Below are 22,456 nucleotides of genomic sequence, written 5' to 3'. Positions count from 1 at the left end.
ATAGTATGGCACTGAATAAGTAAATTAATTTAGGCAGAATTGCCATTCTTATTATTTTGGCTTGGCCTACCCATAAGCAGTTGATATTTTTCTAATTGCTTAGATCTGACTTTATTTGTTTGAAAAGTATTTTGTAATTTGTTCATGTAGTTCCTGGGTTTATCCTGGCAGACAGACTCCCAAGTATTTTATATTGTTTACAATTATTTTAAATTGAAGTTCTCTTTCTGTCTCTTGCTGCTGGGCTTTGTTGGTCATTTATAGAAATGCTAATGATTTATGCAGGCTTATTTTATATCCTACAACTTCACTAAAGTTGTTAATTATTTCACATAGTTTTTTAGTCGACTCTCTAGGATTCACTAAGTATACCATCATATCATCTGCAAAGAGTAATAATAGTTTTGTTTCCTCACTGCCTATTCTAATTCATTCAATTTCTTTTCCCTCTCTTACTACTATAGGTAACATTTCTAGTACCCAGTAATATTGAATAATAGTGGTGATAATGGGCATCCTTGCTTCACCCATGATCTTACTGGCAAGGCTTCTACATTAACCCCATTACAGATATGCTTGCTGATGGTTTTAGATAGATACTGCTTATCATTTTAAGAAATGATCCCTTTATTCCTATGTTCTCTAGTGTTTTTAATAGGAATGGGTGCTGTATTTTGTCAAAGGCTTTTTCAGCATCTATTGAGACAATCATATGATTTCTTTTGGTCTTGTTACTGACATGGTTAATTATGTTGATATTTTTCCTAACATTAAACCAACCCTGCAGTCCTAGTATAAATCCCACCTGGTCATAGTGTATGATCTCTATGATAAATTGTTATAATAGCCTTACTACTACTTTATTTAACATTTTTGCATTGATATTCATTAGGGAGATTGGTCTATAGTTTTCTTTATCTTTTAGCTGTTCCTGTTTTAGGTGTCAGCACAATATTTGTGTCATGAAAAAAATTTGGTAGGACTCCTTCTTTGCCTACTTTTCTAAATAGTTTATACAGAATTGGAGTTAACTGTTCCTTAAATGTTCGGTAGAATTTACTTGTGAACCTATCTGACCCTGGGGATTTTTTCTTAGGGAGTTCATTGATAACCTGTTCAATTTCTTTTTCTAAACTGGGGTTATTTAGTTATTTCCTCTTTTGTTAATCTGGGCAATTTCTATTTTTGTAAATATTCATCCATTTCTCTTAAATTGTCAGATTTATTGGCATATAATTGGGCAAAACAGCTCCTAATATTGCTTTAATTTCTTCTGCACTGGTGGCTAGTTCACCCTTTTCGTTTTTGATAATGATAATTTGGTTTTCTTCTTTTTTTAAATCAAATCAACCAATGATTTATCTGTCTCACTGGTTTTTTCATAAACTCAGTTCCTAGTTTTATTAATTAGTCCAATAGTTTTCTTACTTTCAATTTTGTTACTCTTACCTTTGGTTTTCATGATTTCCAATCTGGTGCACAACTGGAGATTTTTAATTTGTTCTTTTTCTAGAATTTTGAGCTGCACGCTCAATTCACTAATCTACTCTTTCTCTTTTTCATTGATCTAAGAATTTAGAGAAATACATTCTCACCTTAGTACTGTTTTGGCTGCAATCCCATAAATTTTGGCATGTTGTCTCATTGTTGTCATTCTCTTTAATGAAATTACTGATTATTTCTGTGATTTGTTCTTTGACCCATTTATTCTTTAGGATTATATTATTTAGTTTCCAATTAAATTTTAATCTATGTTTCCATGGTCCTTTGTTGAATGTAATTTTTATTGCATTACATCAGAGGTGGCAAACCTGTGGCCTTGAGGCCACATGTGACCCTCTAGGTCCTCAAGTAAATCCAGCCCTTTCACTGAATCCCAACTTCACAGAACAAGTCCCCTTAATAAAAGGATTTGCTCTGTAAAACTTGGACTCAGTCAGAAGACCACACCCAAGGACCTAGAAGGCCAACATGTGGCCTCAAAGCCACAGGTTCCCCATCCCTGCTTATGATCTGAAAGGATGCATTTAATATTTCTGCCTTTCTACATTTGATTTTGAGGTTTTTATGTTCTAATATGTGGTCAATTTTTGTGTAAGTGCCATGTATTGCTAAGAAAGAGGCATGTTCTTTTCTATTCCCATTCAGTTTTCTCCAAAGGTCTGTCATATCTAACTTTTCCAAGATTCTATTTATCTCCTTAGTTTATTTCTTGTTTATTTTTTGGTTAGATTTATCAAGTTCTGAGAGAGGACAATTCAGGTCCCCTACCAGCATACTTTTGCTGTCTATTTCCTCCTGTAACTCCTGTAAATTTACTCCTATAAATTAACTTACCCTGTTCTAGCTCTCCCTTCCTTCTGCTCCTAATATAATCCTCTTTCTCATCCCTTAATTTTTTTATGTTATTCCATAAATTCACTTTATGCTTGTATTCCATCTATGTATATTCCTTCTAACTGCACTATTAGTGATAGAGTTCTTAAGAATTATAAGAATCATCTTCCCACACAGAGATATAAACAGTTTAGGCCTATTGAATCCACTATGTTTTCTCTTTCCTTTTTAGCTTCTTATTCTTCTCCTGAGTCTTGATATTGGAAATAAAATTTTTTGTTCAGCTCTGGTCTTCTTGTTATGAAAGCTTGAGATCCTTCTAAATAATTAAATGACCTTTTTTTTTTTCTCTTGAAGAATTATGCTCAATTTCATTGGGTGGGTGATTCTTAATTGTAGTCCTAGTTCTTATGTGTTCCAGAATATCATGTTCCATGACCTCTGATTCTTTAATGTTGCAGCTGCTAAGTCCTGTGTAATCCCCAATATTTGAACTGTTTTTTTCTGGCTGCTTACAATATTTTTTCCTTGATCTGGTAGTTCTGGAATTTGACTATAATGTTCCTTGGAATTTTCATTTTGGGATCTTTTCCGGTGGTAATTGGTAGATTCTTTTAATGTCTATTTTGCCCTCTGGTTCTAGGATATCAGGGCAGTTTTCTTTTAAAATTTCTTGGACTATGATGCATAGGTCCTCTTTTTGATTATGGCTTTCAGGTAGTCCAGTGATTCTTAAAAAAAAAAACTTAAATACAAAATGAGGAAGAAAAAAACAAAAGATTGCCATATACACAGCAGATCATAAGATTCAATATATAACAATAAATTTCCATTTCAAGAAAACCTATATAATAAATACTACACATTGTTTTCAAAGCTGCTCAGCTTTTCTTTGCTTCCTTTTTTTGTTTGCTTTCCTTTGTTCTCTGCTATGCATTTTTTAACTTTATTTTTTCCCACTCTTCCTAGAGAAGGCTATAATTAAACAAAATGTCTATGAAACAGATATCTATAAACATACACATATATACATCTTTTTTCCCTGGTTTCTTTGAAGTTCAATGAACTGTTATTATTTTTTCTAACCCAGTAAAATAATTTTTAGTAATTTAATTAGGATGACATTGAATACATAAATTAGGTAAAATTGTCATTTTAAAAATTATATTGGCTTTACCTATCCATGAACAATGAATATTACTTCAATTATTTAGATCTGAGTTTATTTGTATAAAAAGTATTTTATGTTTATGTTCATATAGTTCCAGTGTCTGTTTTGGCAGGTATACACTCAGGTATTTTATACTATCTAGTTATTTTAAATGGTTGAAAACAATATTGAATAATATTGCTGACACATAGCATAATTTCTCTATTTTTCACTTTTGATTAAATGTATTTTAACTTTAACTTTGTCTGATATCATGATAACTATCCCTGCTTTTTTTTACATACTAAATGCTACTCCTGCCTTTTATCTTTATGTGTATCTCTCATTTTTATGTTTCCTGAAAGCAACATATTGTTGAATTCAAAATTTTAATCTGCTATCCATTTCCACTTTATAGGTAAATTGGTCCCATTCACATTCTGAGCTACAACTACTTGTGTATTTTCCTTCTTCCTATTTTTCCTCACTCTCCTTCTCATCCTATTTACTTTATCCCTCCTCATTCCTCTGCTTTACTTCTACCTGCTACCTTACCCTCATATTCCTTAACCTACCCACCCCCTAGGAGTCCTTCCCTTATCCTCTCCTCCCACTCTATCCCCTTACCCTCTTACTTTTTTCTAAATTTAGAAGACTTTTATACCCTTCCATATATGTGTGTGTGTGTGTGTGCATATATGTTGTTCCCTTTTTAACTCATTCCCAAAGAGAGTAAGGTTCCAGCACTACCTGCCCTCCCCCCCCCACTAGCTTCTTTTGTATCAATTTTTCCTTTTTTGCCTCATTAGTATGAGATTATTACTCCTTTTTATCTCTCCCTACAGTTTTTTTAGAATCACCCCATCATACTCAGCTCATGCCTTTCTTTCAAATTATCCAAATAATGATGACAATCATGAGTACTGCTAATATTTTCACATATATAAAGTAAACAATTTGACCTTGTGGAGTCCCTTACTTTATATTTTATATATTATGTTTACTTTATATTTCTCCTGGATGTTATATGTCGAGCTTTCCCTTAAATTCTGGGGGTTTGTCACAAAAACCTAAAAGTCTTTGAGTTCATCAACTATCCTTTTTTTTTTTTAAATTCAGGATTATACTTAACGTTGCTGGTCAGTTATCCTTGGTTGTAATCTCAGCTCTTACTCTGCAGAAAATAGTATTCTAAGACTTATGGTCCTTCAGCACAGTAGCAGCTAGGTCTTGTGTAATCCTTATTGTAGCTCCAAGATATTTAAACTGTTTTTTTTCCTTGTTTCCAATATTTTTTCCTTAACCTGGGAGCTTTGAAACTTGGCTATATTACTGCAAGTCTTTCCCTTGGAATCTCTTTCAGGTGGTGATCAGTTGATTTTTTTCTATTTCTATTTTGCCTTCTTATTCTAGAACTTAAGGACAATTTTCCTTGATAATTTCTTGTAATAATGTATCAAGATTCTTTTTTTTAATCATAATTTTCAGTCCGACTAGTCTTATGTCTCCTCAATCTGTTCTCCAGATCAATTGTTTTTCTGATGAGATATTTCACTTTCTCTTCTATTTTTTTTCATTCTTTTGATTTTGTTTTATGATTAATTGGTGTCTTAGAATGTCATTAGCTTCCCATTGCCTAATTCAAGTTTTCAAGGAATTATTTTCTTCCTTAAGTTTTTGATTCTCTATTTCCAGTTGGTTGACTTTTTTTAATAATTTTCTTGATTTTCTTGGATTGCTCTTATTTTTTTTCTATTTTTTCCTCAATTGTTCTGGTTTTTAAAATCCTTTTTAAGTTCTTCTACAAACTCTTTTTGTGCTTGGAACTATTTGACATTTCTCTTTGAAAAAGGACTGGCTTTTTAACTTCCACTATTTTCTTCTGAATATGAACCCAGATCTTTTCTATTCCCACACTATCTATTGTTAGATTCTTTCTTCTTTGCTTACTCATTTTTATTTTTTTAATTTTGTTTTCAGCAGCTATTAGTGTAATCAAGTTCTACTCTGAGGTATAGGGAATGATGCCCCAAGCCTCAGGTCCTCACTGTCATCTTGCTCCCTGCAGTCCCTCAGGTGGCTACAAACTACAGCTATCCTCTCTGCCCCAGAACTGAAACGAGGGACTCCACTGTCATGCAAGTATACCCACAACCAAGAGGATCCCTGACCCTTGCTACTGCAGTCACCAGGTGTGTGCTAGCTCCATCTCCCCTCAGTCACAGCCCAGGATGCATCTGGTCAGCACAGCTGTGCTTGGCATCCCTCAACAGTGGAAGGAATCTTCTCCTACTCAGCCATCAGACCTCCAACACTGCCTGCAAGGAGAAGGTTTCAAAGGCTGCCTCTCAACCCAGCTGCCCCCAGGGCTTGTTGTTTGTTGATTTTGCAAAGGGGGCCTAGAGACGTTTTCCCTTCACTCAGGCCAAACCTCTGCCCCTGGAGGTTGGGTCTTTCCTGAGGTCTTCTCAAATTGTTTTAGGAGGATAACTTTCACCCCATGTTTATTCCTGCTGCTCTAAGGTAATGTTCTATCTTTTTTTGTGGAGGAAATTTGGAGAGCTGAAATTTTTCTGACCTACTCTACCATCTTCTCAGAATCCTCTAGTCCAGTGATTCTTAAATTCTCTCTCCTGGATCTGTTTTCCAGGTTAGTTGTTTTTCCAATTAGGTATTTTACATTTTCTTCTATTTTTCATTCTTTTGGTTTTGTTTGATTCTTTTTTTTTTTAAGCTAGGCAAGGGGGGGCAGAGCCAAGATGGCGGAGTGAAAGCAGTGACTTGCTTGAGCTCTCCCCCAAACCCCTCCAAATACTCATAAAAAATGGCTCTAAACAAATTCTGAAGCAGCAAAACCCACAAAAAGATAGAGTACAACAAATTTCCAGCCCAAGACAACCTGCATGATTGATCAGAAAGGTGTATCACGCCAGGCTGGGAGCACAGCAGCAAACCTGGAGCAGGCCTCAGAGGACTGAATCGTGGGCAGCTGTGGAGGTTTCCAGACCTCTCAAACCACAAATGCCAAAGACAACTTAGAAGGTCAGTGGGAAAAGTCTGTTTCTGCGGTGCTCAGAGAGGAAGGTAGGGTTTAGCTCCACTCCCCAAGAGCATGGCCCTGGGGAAGGGCAGCTGCTTCCCAAGCTTCCCGCCCACAGACTGAGGGGGAATCCAGTGGCTGATCAGAGAGGGACTGCAGGGATCTCTTTGCCAGTGCTGAGGCAGGAATCTCTTGCTTTGCCCCTTCTTGGATCTGGGTCACAGTTCTGGGCAGCGGTGCTGGGGTGAGGAGGAGCCCTAGCATGGTGGAGCTTGTAGTGGCTGTGGAGATAAAACCCTCCTCACAGTTACAGGACAGAAAGCAGTACTTGTGGTCACAGGCCAGGAAAGGAGTAAACACCTCGCCCCTTATCATACCACCTTGGAAGAACTGAAAAGTTACAGGTCCCTACAAGTATCTCTGAAAACAGCTATACAAACCCCTGAAGCTTGGGACAGTACACTCTCCACATTGGAAACAGACTCTCACCTTAACAAAGAGTTCAAAACTCAAGTAATTGGCCGGGATCATGAGCAAGCAGCGCAAGAAGAGTCAGACTATATTATCTTACTTTGGTGACAAAGAAGATCAAAATATACAACCAGAAGAAGACAACAAAGTCAAAGCTCCTACATCCAAAGCCTCCAAGAAAAATATGAATCAGTCCCAGGCCTTGGAAGAGCTCAAAAGGGATTTTGAGAAGCAAGTAAGGGAAGTAGAGGAAAAACTGGGAAGAGAAATGAGAGTGATGCAAGAAAATCATGAAAAACAAGTCAACAGCTTGCTAAAGGAGACCCAAAAAAATACTGAAGAAAATAACACCTTAAAAAATAGCCTAACCCAAATGGCAAAAGAGGTCCAAAAAGCCAATGAGGAGAAAAATGCCCTAAAAAGAAAAATTGGCCAAATGGAAAAGTCCAAAAGATTACTGAAGAAAATACTTCCTTAAAAATTAGAATAGAGCAATTGGAAGCTAGTGACTTTATGAGAAATCAAGACACAGTAGAACAAATCCAAAAGAATGAAAAATTAGAAAACAGTGTGAAATATCTCATTGGAAAAACAACTGACCTGGAAAATAGATCCAGGAGAGAGAATTTAAAAATTATTGGACTATCTGAAAGCCATGATCAAAAAAAGAGCCTAGACATCATCTTTCAAGAAATTATCAAGGAAAACTGCCCTGATATAGTAGAACCAGAGGGCAAAATAGAAATTGAAAGAATCCACAGATCTCCTCCTGAAAGAGATCCCCAAAGGAAAACTCCTAGGAATATTGTAGCCAAATTCCACAGTTCCCTGGTCAAGGACAAGCTGCCAGAAGGAAACAATTCAAGTACTGTGGAAACACAATCAGGATAACACAAGATTTAGCAGCTTCTACATTAAAGGACCAGGGCATGGAATATAATATTCTGGAGGGCAAAGGAGATAGGATTACAACCAAGAATCACCTACCCAGCAAAACTGAGTATAATCCTTCAGGGGAAAAAATGGTCATTCAGTGAAATAGACGACTTTCAAGCAATCCTGATGAAAAGACCTGAGCTGACTTTCAAATACAGGACTTAAGTGGAACATGAAGAGGTAAACAGGAAAGAGAAATAATAGGAGACTTATTAAGATTGAACTGTTTACCTTCCTGCATGGAAAGATTATATTTATAACTCATGAGACCTTTGTCAGTATTAGGGTAGTTGAAGGAAAAAATTATATACATGTATGGATAGATAGATAGATAGATAGATAGATAGATAGATAGATAGATAGAGGGCACAGGGTAAGTTGAAGATTAAGGGGTCATATCTGGAGAATAAAATTAAGGGATGAGAGAGGATGATACTCGGAGAAGAAGAAAGGGAGAGGTAGAATGGGGTAAATTATCTCACAAAAAAAAACAGAAAAGAAAAGTCTCTTACAGTGGAGGGGAAGCAGGGGAAGGTGAGAGGGAATGAGTGAATCTTATTCTCATAGGATTTGGCTTAAGGAGGGAATAACATACACATTCAATTGGGTATGGAAATCTGTCTTACCCTACAGGAAAATAGGGGAGAAGGGGACAAGAGAGCAGGGGGATGATAGAGAGGAGGGCAGATTGGGAAAGGGGTAATCAGAAGTAAATACTTCTGAGGAGGGACAGGGTCAAAAGAAAGAATAGAATAAATGGGAGGGCAGGATAGGATTAAGGGAAATAGAGTTAGTTTTTCACAACATGTCTACTATGGAAGTGTTTTGCATAACTGCACATGTATAACCTATATTGAGTTGTTTGCCTTTTCAATGAGGGTGGTGGGGAGGGAGGAAGAGAGAAAATTTGAAACCTAAAGTTTTAAAAACATATGTTTAAAAAAAATGTTTTCACATGCTACTGGGAAATAAGAAATACAGGAAATGGGGTACAGAAGTCTATCCTGCCCTACAGGAAAATAGAAGGGGAAGGGGATAAGAGAAGGGGGAGAGATAGAAGAGAGGACAGACTAGGGGAAGGGATATTCAGAATGCATGCCATCTTGAGGTGGGCAGAGGGGTGAGATGGGGTGAAAATTTGGAACTCAAAAATTTGTGGAAGTGAATGTTGAAAACTAAAAATAAAAAAATTTAAAATAAAATAAAATTAAAAAGCTAGGCAATGGGGTTAAGTGACTTGCCCAGGGTCACACAGCTACTATGTGTTATGTGTCTGAGGCTGGATTTGAACTCAGGTCCTCCTGAATCCAGGGCTGGTGCTCTATCCACTGTGCCACCTAGCTGCCCCTTGTTTGATTGATTCTTGATGTTTTACAGTCATTAGCTTCTACTTGCCCACTTCTCATTTTTAAGGAATTGTTTTCTTCAGTTAGCTTTTGTACCTCCTTTTCCATCTAGCCAATTCTACTTTTTAAGGAGTTGTTTGTCTTCAGTGGATTTTTGTACCTTCTTTTCTATTTGGCCAATTCCACTTTTTGAGGAGTTGTTTTCTTTTTCCATGCTGTTGACTCTGTTTTCATGATTCTCTTGCATCATTCTCATTTCTTTCCCCAATTTTCTTCTACCTCCTTTATTTGATTTTCAAACTTCTTTTTGAGCTTTTCCATGAGTTCTTTCTGGGCTTGAGACCAATTCCCATTTTTCTTTGGGGCTTTGCTCACAGGTGTTTTGACATTGTTATCCTCTTCTGAGTTTGTGTCTTGATATTCCCTGTGACCATAATAACTCTCTATGGTCAGTTCTTTTTTTTGTCTGTTTTATTTTGGTTTTGCTCCTCTTTCCCAGCCTTTTTCCTTTTAAATTTGAGCTCTGCTCCTGTGGTAGAAGGAGTACTATCCCAAGATTCTTGTGCCAGGGACTGCAGGTCCTGGCTTTTTGCCTGGTGCTTCAGTAGTGTGACCCTAAGTCCCATGTGTCTGGTGCTAAGCTGAGGTGGGGTGGGGAGAGGCAGATGGCTGGTGCTGCTGGAGGCTGTAGGGGTCTGGCAGTTCACCTGGTGCTAAGCTGAAGCATGTAGGGGGTCCTGGCACTGGCATCTGCCCATGTGCTGAGACGTGTGGTGGGTCCCTGTGTTGGTATCTGCCTGATTGCCTGGGGCTACACTGAGGCACCTAGAGGGTCCCCGTGTTGGAGCCTGCCCATTTGCCTGGCTATGCTGAGGTACTGGGCATAAGGAGGGTGTAGTGCAGGCATCTGCCTGTTTGCTGAGGCACATGCAAGGTCCTAGAGTTGGCATCTGCCTATGTGCTGGGGTGGGGGGGTGGCAGTCCCAGCACTGCATCTGCCCATTCACCTGGCTATGCTGAGGCATGTGAGAGGTCCTGGCATTGCTGTTCATCTGCATGGCGGCAGTAGAGCTCAGGACCTCCAGCTCACTTGCTGAGGCAGGGCTTGCTGGGTTACTTCCTGTCTTGGAATGCACTGCCTTTTTACTCAAGTGAGACAGACTTTTCCTGCCAAATTCCTAAGTTTCTTGAACTAGAAGATTGTTTCACCCTGTCTTTTTGCTGGTTCTCATGTTCCAGAATTCATTTTGGGACACTATTTTATAGTTTTTTGGAGGTGAATATGTGAGAGTTAAAGCCATTTTCTGCTTACTCTATCATCTTGGCTTCTGGAAGTCATAAAGTTAAATTTTCAACTTACAACTTTACACGATGCTATTTTAAAAACTGATATATTTTGTTTTGACACAACAGAAACTTCCCAAACACCACAATGAGTATTTGACTAGAAAACAGTTAAGTAAAAGCTACGAAGCATTATTTCTTATATCTAGAGAAGCTGGCATATCTTTCCACATTTTTTCTATGAATTAAAAAAATCAATTATAATTTGAATTCTCTACACCATTTTATGACAACTCTTCTGGAAATAAAAGTAGTAATTAAAAAAAACATTTTGTGTAAGACACTTCCTGATCTATTTCAGACATTTTCTACAATGTCTGTAATTTGATAGTTCACAGGAAGGCAAGCACAGATCATAACAATGAAAGTGAACTCTACCAGACTCAAGACAATGTATGACAAACTAAGGGATTTCCCCTTTGCTACTCTGACCTACTTTGATTCTTTATAATCCACCCTATTATTTCTGAATCTGAAAGCAAGGCCAGAACCTTACTGCGATGTTTGTGTCAAGACACAAATGAAATAATTTATAACATATGGATGTATACACATGTAGACATAAATATACATACATACTTAAATATACAAAAGATTGCCATCCCAAAAATAAAGAGTAAAGTCAATCTTCTTGACAAGGATATTTATAGTTTCAAAGAAAACTGTTAGGCTGAAGTAAATATATCCATATCTATATGCACACATAGATGACAGACATATTCACTTTGCTCCCCCACTTGCCAGAAAGGGAGCTCTGAGCCACAAGCCTTTTTCCTTCGGGAGAAGAATAAATCCTACTGTACGTTATTATGTTTCTTCTTCATTAATATGGTATAACTGTTTTTAGAGTATAGAAGAACTTAACATAAAAAATTCAACAGTGCCAGTGAACTAATCTCTTCTTCAGGGAAAATCCCCTAAAAGGCAAAAACAATTCCCTTCCTAATTTGCCTTTTTAGGTCAAAAAAGTAGGACATTAATGAATACAACTAGGCTAGGGAATCCACAGTGTGCAGAATTTTAGTTCACTTTAGCTTCCTACAGAACACGTATTCTTAGCCAAACTAAGATGAAGAATACAGGTCACAGCATCATACATCTGCTACTACAGTTTTAAAAAAATACACTGACCAATTTATGATTAGAGGCCAAGAGGTAAAGAAATAAAAATCTGAACTTCCTGTTGTCTCTACTTGTTAAATTTTCCCCAAGTATCTTCCACCGTCCCAAGAAGAGATATTCAGAAATCATGACCTTTTCCCAAAAACTTATCCTTCTTTCCTAACTCTCTACTTTTGTCAAAGGGGACCAATGTCTTTCCAGTCACACAGGTCTGCAACCTCGAAGTCATATTCCAATCTTCCCTCTCCCTTGTGTGTATCTAATAAGTTGCCTAGTTTTGTGAGTTCAGCTTCCAAGACATCTCTCCATCCATTCCCTTCTTGCTAATCAAATGGGTTAACATGATAGTTTAGGTCTCTAACACTGTTCCTCCACACTACTAAAAAACCACTAAATTGATCTCCCTGCCTCCACTATCTTCTATACAATGATATTCCCTTTCTATTCTAGCCAAATCAGCCTATTTAATGTGTTCTGAATACAACAGTCTATCTCCAGTTTCCATGTCTTTGCCTAGGTTGCCTTCTAGGCACTTTTAATTTCAACCTCTTGAAATTTCTAAGTTTCTTTCAAAGCTTAATTCAAGGGCCATTTCACGTAGCTTTTCTGATTCCTCTCACTTAATAGTACCCCTCCTACATCCAATGTGTTTTACATATATTTTGTGATGTTTATATAGCTATATTTGTCCCAAAGGAACTGAAGTTTCATGTAGTCATCGAGTGTTTAATTTTTGTCGTTGTATGCTCAGCATCTAACACATGTAGATGCTTAATAAATGTATTTTGATAATTCCATCCCAATTTTACCACTGAGGTAGATTTAACTTAAATAATATACGTTTAAAATAATGATTTAATTTTCCTCATATGCTATCTCTATATTACATATATGTTAAAGTATTCTTGAGGGGGAAGAGACAAGATGGCAGAGTAAAGGCAAGGACTTGCCCAAGCTCTCCCCCAAACTCCTTGAAATACCTTTAAATAAAGACTCTAAACAAATTCTAGAGTGGCAGAACCCACAAGAAGACAAAGTAAAACAATTTTCAAGCCCAAGACAACTTAGAAGGTCAACAGGAAAGGTTTATTGTACCAGGGTGAGAGAGGAGTGCAGTCCAGCACAGGCCACGCCAGCACAGACTGAGCCCCAGGAAACCCAGAGCAGAGCTCAGAGGACTGAATCACTAGCAGCAGTGGTGGTTTTCAGACCTCTCATCCCACAGACGATAAGGGTATCAGACGATAGGTTAGAAGGAGAATTACAAGGGTCCCATTGCTGGCAGCAGGGGCAGGACTCTGTTGCATTGCCTATACTTGCATCTGAGTTGCAGTCCTGGGTGGCAATCCCAAGGTGAGGAGGAGTACTAGCAGAGCAGAGCTTGTGGCCACAAGTGAGCAGAGACCCTGGTCACAGTTTCAGAGTTGAAAAGTGTTTGTGGTCACTCACAAACCAGTGCACAGAACGGGAGAGTAGTAGGCACACCTCTCCTCAGATCATGCCACCCTGGAAGAGTCAAAAACTTACAGGTCCCCAGAATTGCCTCTGAAAATACCTGCACAAAAACCTGAAGCTTGGGACAGTGAGTACCCCCTCCACTTGGGAAGCAGAGCCCCACTTTAGCATAGTGTTAAAGTCAAGAAATAGGCTGGAAAATAAGCAAACAACAGAAAGTTACTATGGTGACAAGGAAAATCAAAACACACACTCAGAAGAAAAGAACAAAGTCAAAATTCCTGCATCCAAAGCCTCACAAAAATATATGAATTGTCTCAGGCCATGGAAGAGCTCAAAAAGGATTTTTAAAATCAAGTAAGAGAGGTAGAAGAATAATTGGGAAGAGAAATGAGAGTGACACAGGAAAATCATGAAAAAAAGAGTCAACATCTTGGTAAAGGAGGCACAAAAAAAAAACCCTGAAGAAAATAACACCTTAAAAAACAGAATAGACTAAATGGTAAAAGAGGCACAAAAGTCCAATGAAGATAAGAATGCCTTGAAAAGCAGAATTGGCCAAATGGAAAAAAGGTAGACAAAAATTCGCTGAAGAGAAGAACTCTTTAAAAAGTAGAACTGGCCAAATGGAAAAGGAAGTACAAAAGCTCACTGAAGAAAACAATCCCTTAAAAGTTAGAATTGGGCAAGTGAAATTTAATGACTTTCTGAGACATCAAGAAACAATCAAACAAAATCAAGAGAATGAAAAAATAAAAGAAAATATGAGGAGAGATAATTTAAAAATTATTGGACTACCTGAAAGTCATGATAAAAAAAGAGCCTAGACATCATCCTTCAAGAAATTATCATGGGGCAGTGGTGGCAGCTGCGGGGGGGCCTTAGCTGGTGCGTACCTGAGACCATGGAGGAGCAGAGCGGCTGTTGCAAGATCATGGTGGTGGGGGACACGGAGTGCGGCAAGACAGCGCTGCTGCAGGTGTTCGCCAAGGATGCCTACCCTAGGAGTTATGTCCCCACTGTGTTTGAGAACTACACAGCCAGTTTTGAAATCGACAAGCACCGCACAGAGCTCAATATGTGGGACACTTCAGGTTCCTCCTATTATGACAATGTCCAACCACTGGCCTACACAGACTCTGATGCTGTCCTTATCTGCTTTGATATCAGCAGGCCAGAGACACTTGACAGTGTGCTCAAGAAGGGCAGTGTCCTCGCCTGGCAGGTAGGGGCTGTGTCTTACGTTGAGTGCTCATTCCGGTCATCTGAGCACAGTGTCCGAGATGTGTTCCATGCGGCCACAGGCAGCTTTGTTGCAGTGATTCGAGGAGAGGCCTACAGAAGTCAGCATAGAGGTTAGCCAGCTGCCTGGGAGGTCGGACAAGGGGGCTGAGGCAGAGATTCGCAAGGACTGAGCCAATTGCTGCAGCATCATGTGAGGGGATCAGAGAGAATAGCCCAGACACCCAGCTGAGCCTGAGGGGGAGTGCTGGGGGGGGGTCAAGCTTACCCTTGACCCCCCCCCCCAGGACTCACCCTGATAATCAGGTGGTGGGTGGGACTTTTATGCCCAACACCTCCTACCTTCCCTCTCTCTTACTTATAGAACTCTGGGGAGGCTGGGAGGGTCCCTGATGATTATATGATCTGGGCACATGCTCCATGTAGCCCTAAGGGTGAGCCCAGAGGCATGTGTGCATGGGCACAGGCATGTCCAGAGAACATATACACACATGAACATGAGGGAGATGAGGAGTGGCTAAATCCTTGGGTGAAGGTAACCTTCCTGCACCTTCCCCAATATTCATATCATGCCCCTGGTGGTCCCAGAGCCACCCTCACCTCCATTCCCATCACCTCATCTGCTTCTGCTGCTGTTTTCTGACCCCCTAACTCCAGGCCACATGCACTAAATTCAGGACAAAGGATATGTCCCCATCCAGTTTCCTTCCCCTGCTGCCTTCCTTCACCAACAGGAGCCTAATAAAACCCATATCTATGGGGGAAAAAAAAAGAAATTATCATGGGAAAACTGTGGTGATATTCTAGAACCAGAAAGTAAAATAGAAATTGAAAGAATCCACCAATCACCTCCTGAAAGAGATCCCAAAATGAAAACTCCCAGGAATATTATAGCCAAATTCCAGACCTCTTAAAGAAAAAATATTGCAAGCAGCCAAAAAGAAACAATTCAAATATTGCGAAGCCACAGTCAGGATAACCCAAGATTTAGTAGCTTCTACATTAAAGGAACAGAGCGTTTGGAATATGATAGTCTGGAGGGCAAAAGAGGTAGGATTACAACCAAGAATCACCTACCCAGTGAAACGGGAGAATAATTCTTCAGGGGGGAAAAAGGAAATTCAATAAAACAGAGGACTTTCAAGCATTCCTGATGAAAAGACTAGAACCAAATAAAAAATCTGAATTTCAAATACAAGATGCAAAAGAAGCACAAAAAGGTAAATAGGAAAGAGAAATCATAAGGGATTCAATAAAGTTAAACTGTTTATATTCCTACATGGAAAAATGATATTTATAACTCCTAAAAAGCTTCTTTCTCATTGTTAGGGCAGTTAAAAGGAATATACATAGACAGAAAGCAGGGTGTGAGCTGAATGTGATGGTATGAGTATCTAAAAAAAATAAAATTAAGGGATGAGAAAAAAGAAGGCACTGGGAGAAGGAGAAAGGGAGAGGTAGAATGAGATAAATTATCTGACATAAAAGAGGACTGAAAGAGATTTTACAGTGGAGGGGAGAATGGGGGAAATGGGGAGGGAAGCCCATGAACCTTATTCTCAACAAAAAGAGGGAATAATATACACCACTCAGTTGGGTGTAGAAATCTGTCTTACCATACAAGAAAGTAGGAAGGGAAGGGGATAAGAGAAGGAAAGTGGAGAGAGCTGATAGAAGGGAGGACAGTTTGGGGGAGGTAAAAGTCACAAGCAAAACACTTGAGAATGGACAGGATAAAAGGAGGGAGAGTGGGATAAACAAGGGGAAAATAGGATGGAGTGAAATATTTAGTAATCATTACTGTGAAAAAAGATTTTTACAGTGAATTTATCTGATAAAGACTTCATTTCTCAAACACAGAGAAAATTGAGTCAAATTTATGGAAATAAGAGCCATTCCTCAATTGATAAATGGTCAAAGGATATGAACAGGCAGTTTTCAGACAAAATAATCAAAATTATCTATAGTCATATTTAAAAAATGCTCTAAATCATTATTGATGAGACAAATGCAAATTAAAACAACTCTGAGCTACTACCTCACACCTGTCAGATTGGCTAATATAACATAAAACGAAAATGACAAACGTTGGAGGGGACATGGAAAAAACAACAACCTACTAACATATTATTAGTGAAGTTGTATATGGATTCATCCCTTTTGGAGAGCAATTTGGAACTATGCCCAAAGGGCTATAAAAGCATGCACACCCTTTGACCAAGCAATACCAGGTCTGATCCCAAAGAGATAAAAAAAAAAGGAAAAAAACCTATGTGTACAAAAATATTTATAGCAGTTCTTTTAGTGGTGGAAAAGAACTGGAAATTGAGGGGATGTCCATCATTTGGGGAATGGCTGAACAAGTTGTTGCACATGATTATGATGGAATACTATCATGCTTTAAGAAATGATAAGCAGGATGCTCTCAGAAAAACCTAGACATACATGAACAAAGTAAAATGAGAAAAATTAGGAAAACACTATACACAGTAACAGCAATATTGTATGATGATTTATTATGAAAAAGTTTGCTATTCTCAACAATACAATGACCCAAGACAATTCTGTAGGACTTATGATGAAAGGGTGCTGTCCATCTCCAGAGAAAGAACTGGTAGAGCCTGAATGCAGATCAAAGATACTTTTACTTTACTTTATTTTTTTGTCTCTGTTTTCTTTCACAGAATGACTTACATAGAAATGTGTTTTGCATGACTACACATGCACAACCTATGTCAAATTGCTTGCCTTCTCAATAAGGCAGAGAGGAAAGGGAGGGAGAGAGGAAAGGGAGGGAGAGAATTTGGAACTAAAAATTTGAAACAAAAGAATGTTAAAATCATTTTTATATGTAATTAGGAAAAAATAGATATTAAATAAGAATTTGAAGTTGAAAAACATTCTTGTTATTTGGCATAATTAGCATATCCTTTTAAAATCTGAAATATGCATGTTTTGTTTTTTGAATTTATATATTATGTGTGGTCAGATCAGTAAATTACTTTTTTCTAATTGACTTTTTAAAGCTGTACTAGAAAAATGTAAGGTAATTTGATTACTTTATTTATCAAACCCAACTAATTACTATAAATCATATAGTTGTGAACCAGTCCTAAGTCATCAACCTAACCCTAGATGTTTGGAAAATATATGTATTAGATATCACCAGGCAAAGATATAATTTAAAATGTTTTACTTCACCAAAACCACAGTTTATAAATTCCAAATATTTTCTCCAGTAATATAGTTTAATAAGAACTATTTTTAAATTTTAAGTTATTTTCTTATGCAATATGAAAACTACTATTTTACAAAACAAAACTCAACTATTTCTTAAGTCAAGACCTGAATCTTGATATATTTAGTTATATAGTTGTCTTCCACCTACCTCTTCCTGTGTATGAACAAATTAGAAAAGATCTATTTTTTCAAGTCCTAGATATTTTCTTATTATCAGTATGCTTGTAACCTACTCATACTCATCATGAGTATGTCCAGTTATTTTTGAGCTACCTGCAATTTATATTCTTTTGAGATAATAGTTTTCTATGCTTAAAAGATTTTGTCACTTTGGGAATACTAGTGTAAAAAAATGAGCTTCTTGCTTTAGATAACTGAGAGTACTATATAATCTCTCAAAGATGAGTGTGCAAGATCATAGGTGACCCCAAGAACAATGGAGAGATGCATGCTCATAGGATCTTAGATATAATCACAGCCTTAGAGCTGGAAAAGCCCTCTGAAATCATCTAGTCTGACTCCTCACTTTACAGGTGAAGAAAGTGAGGACCATAGAGGTTATGTAATTTGTCTAAAATAATACAGCTAGTAAACAGCAGAAGTAGAATTTGAATTCTGTTGAGAAGATGGAAGCATCACTTCACCTCCATTCAACAAACATTTATTACTAAGCACCAGGGACTATGCTACGAACCAGGGATAGAAGAGTTGGGGATAGGGGAGAAGGCCATGTAATAATTTAAATGGAATCAGGAAAAGTGGCTAAATCTCACCAAATATATAAAGAAGAATTCTGTACAAAGACATTCAGACATCAATTCTTAAGTTACCTCAAGAGGGTTATATAAGTTCAGAGAAGAAAAAGCTAGGATGTATAAGACTTTCACACTAAAAGATTCACTTAGCTCTCATCTGTCTATAACTTTCATTCAGAAATTCTACCTCAGAACCTCCATCACAGAAGGGAGATGTAAAAAGAATCTTTGAACTGATGTAACTGCTCACAGAAGAAGCTTCTTCCATGAATGTCGGTAAGGATAGGTACTCACCTATGTAATTTTAAGCACAGAGATAACTGGAAGAACTAACTAACCTCATGGAATACATGATAGTTTTTAGATTTTCAGGTATTAATCAATCACTTCTCTGTGTCATTCCATGGACACATTAGGACCCCACTCTTCTTCGTCCACTACCAAGCACCTGGAGACTCGGCTCACTAATGCTCCCTATTGAATGTTTACTGCCTCATCTTGCCTTTGGATTAACACTATCCACCTGGATGGAGGCTAGTGGGAGAGGATGCAAGTCCTTTCCTTCTCCCTTCCCCTGAAAAAATGCACAAAACTTTTCTGAGTTATGATATAAAAATCAAAGAGGAAAGTTGACATGTTATGGGTCTTATTGTGTTCAACATGCAAGCTTTAAATGGAATCAAGCTTAGTTATTAGTCTCTTCTCCCTTCCTGGCTGACCCCTTTTCTGATAGGTCTTGCCCTTCAGAGTCTACCAGCCCAGACTGAGTCAGGTCTAGGTTTTTCTCTGATGAACTTAGCGTGGGAAGGCAACTCATGAGCTTTTTCCTAAAATCTGCTTGTCTAATCCAGAGAGCTTTAAGTATATAAATATGGGATCTATGGCAGATATCTTCTCCTAAGTTCTCTTGAGACAAGTCCTTTCTCTGGAATCTTTGTTACCTCCTTTGCCCCAGACTCTTTGGACATGGATAGACATAAGGAAGCAATGTCCATGGCTCAATGTATTAGAAAGGCGCTTCCCTATTTAGCCTCCCAAGCCTATCCCCACTGAAGCCCAAGATTCAGTCTTTCCACCTGAAATGGCAGTGGCCTTGTTTTCTTCCTTGTGGTCTTGATGCTCACTCCCTTGCTGGAAACTCTCTACCATCCTTAACCTGTCCTCTCTGTCCCAGTTCCTTGATGTGAAGAAAATTCCCTAGCTAGACTCCAATGGCCAGCTCTGCTCCTACAGCTAAGCTAATCTAGCATGCTGACCCCCTTTTCTTCCTAGACCATGTAGTTAATGACCCCAAGTCTTCCATCTTGCCCTCCCTGGGCTTGCATCTGTTTCCATGATACTTTAACAAGAGAGCTACTTCAAAGCTGAGTTTTCTTTCTTCTCAATTTGTGCCTCTCCATTCCCAACATTCCCACCTCTTCTTCACATCCTGGGATCAATGAACAATGGGCAACTATTTCAGGCTCAACTGTTGGCTTTGACTAAATCCCTTGTTCTAAGCCAAACATGGCTCATAGAAGTCTTCCCCAAGGTACAATTTAACAGAACTCAGGTTTACAATTAGAAATATTCCTTAAACAGTACATAATCTTGCCAACCCACATAAACGAATAGGTACATACACATACACATGTGTACACACACACACACACACACACACGCCTCTGTCCCTTTCTCCAACCACAATCTCAAGTGAAAGCAGGTTTTGATAATTTGCTCAGTTCCTAGCCAATATGTAGGTTGTCCCAAAAGTACTGAGCTTTAATAGCTTAAATGATAACTTTAATAGCTTAAAACTGCACCAAGACTTTTGGGACAACTTGCTGTCTGTATCATAAACATCTACATTTTAAAACAGAATACTTAAGAATATCAGAACTGAGCTCTATAGAGCTAAACCTTTTTTTGGTCAAAATTTTCTTCAAATTTTCTTCAGGGCATAAAACTTTCAATGCTATAGTATTCTTACATTATATGGTGTTAATTTTAAAGGGGGATATAAATAAAGTTTATCTTCAAGCACATAGTTAAAGATATATCGATCCAACAACCTGAATTGCCTTCAAATTCTTAAATTGGTACCTAATTATATGCTACCGTTAACAAAACAACTTTAAAACAGTATATTAATGGCTCAATCGCAAAAGTTCTAGACCATACCTATTTCCCTTTGAAATCAAGCTGAAGCACGGACTGGTTGAATACAATAATGCATTTGCATTAACAAGAAAAAAAACAGAGAGACTATTTTTAGGCTATCATAACTTAATACCATCTTTCAGGTTCCTTATACTTCCAGATAAGATTAAAAAAATTTAACTTATAATACAACACTGCTTCACTAAATTAACGACAGGGAATGTGTCAAAACTATCAAAATAGATATGGTATTATAGTGAAAAGCATACTGGAATAGGGACCAAGTTCATTAGGCATTCCTTTAATAATATTTTAGAATTTTCTCTCTCTCTTTTTTTTTTGGTGAGGCAGTTGGGGTTAAATGACTTGCCTAGGGTCACACAGCTAGGGAGTATTATGTGTCTAAGACCACATTTGAACTCAGGTCCTCCGGACTCCAGGGCTGATGCTCTTTCCATTGTACCACCTAGCTGACCCTAATGTTTTAGAATTTTGTCAGGAAGTGAAGTCAAGCTCAATAACCTAAAATTTACAGACTTCTCTCTCTACTCTTTTTTTGAAAATTAAGACATCATTTGCCCATCTGTAGTCTACCAGCACTATTCTTGGTTAGCTATGGGGGAATAGCTGAAAAAAAATCAAGACACATGAATGAAAATGACTATTACTGTGCAATAAGAAATAACAAGAAATTCAAAGAAATATGGGAAGATTTTATGAACTGACACTAAGTGAAATTTAAAAACAATAACAAGGAAATGAAAGAACCACAATAATTACAACAAGGTAATTGAAAAGATCCCTAAAAGGAAGCTAAACTCTGGATAACTAAAAAAACAAAACAAAACAAAACAAAAAAACACCCCATGATGGTCCTGGAGAAGAGATCATGAAAGATGCCCTCCTCTACATGGCAGAGAGGTGGGGGTCTATTAGGACAAAATATTGCATAAACTGTTAGATATGGTCACTGTATCATGTTTTTTGCCTAATTTTTTTTTCCAAAGAAGGGTTCCCCTCAGAATTATTTTTATTAAAAGACAAGTGGCACCCATAAAAATACTCATTAAAAGGCTGTGGGGACAGTGGGTGGAGAACAATTCTATTGGGGCTAAACATATGTGAAGAAATAAAACAAAAATTCTAATGGTAAGCTGAAATATAGCAATTGTAAACAAATTAAGACTAAGAGCATACTGGAGCTTAATGAATTAACTCTGTCACACAGCAATCATTTTTAACCTCCTACTACGGCCAAGATACACTGGAAGACTGGGGAAAAAAAAGTGGAGGAATCATATTTTATTTATTCATATATATACATACATATACAAAAGAGTATGTTAAGTATTTGTAGTTGTAAAAGTACCTTCATGGAATGTAATGAAGTATTGTGGAACTTAAAAAGCACACATCAAAACTCTTAACTAAAAAAAACTGATCAGATAAACATAATTTATATTAGGAAGCAATATATTGAATATTCTTCATATATATACTAATTTTCTCACAAAGCTGTCCACACTTTGTCCTCTGTAAAGGTTATACATCTTTTTGTACAGTTATTTTTTCATAAATACAGCCAAATATATCAAAATAAATCAAATCCAAGATAACAGTAAGTGAAAATACATTAAAATGCAAATATTCACTTAATACTGAAAAAACAACCAAAAAAACCCCCCAAAAACCCACAGCTGCAATCATTAGAGAACAGTTTTATATTTGATTATCTAAATTCATTATTAGCACAGTGTCTGACAAATAATAATAGCTTAATAAATGTGTGTTTCCTTCCTTCTTTCTTACTATATGGAAGGTACTATGATAAACACTGGAAAAACAAAAAAGGTAAAAATGGTCTCTGTCCTCAAGGAAT

General features: G+C 37.5%; 1 protein-coding gene and 1 pseudogene across 1 annotated transcript in view; one reads left to right on the top strand and one right to left on the bottom strand.

Annotated features, from left to right (window-relative positions):
- Window positions 1-22,456, bottom strand: part of SESN1 (sestrin 1) — a 125,028-nt gene that overhangs the window by 70,842 nt on the left and 31,730 nt on the right. The gene's annotated exons all lie outside the window — the stretch shown is intronic.
- Window positions 14,106-14,554, top strand: LOC110222933 (rho-related GTP-binding protein RhoN pseudogene; annotated as a pseudogene).

This window comes from Phascolarctos cinereus, unplaced genomic scaffold (assembly GCF_003287225.1).
Source record: "Phascolarctos cinereus isolate Bilbo 61053 unplaced genomic scaffold, phaCin_HiC Scaffold_5;HRSCAF=322, whole genome shotgun sequence".
NCBI classification, from domain to species: Eukaryota; Metazoa; Chordata; class Mammalia; order Diprotodontia; family Phascolarctidae; genus Phascolarctos; species Phascolarctos cinereus.
Note: the sequence above shows the minus strand (reverse complement) of the source record. Positions and strands in the feature narration are given on the sequence as shown.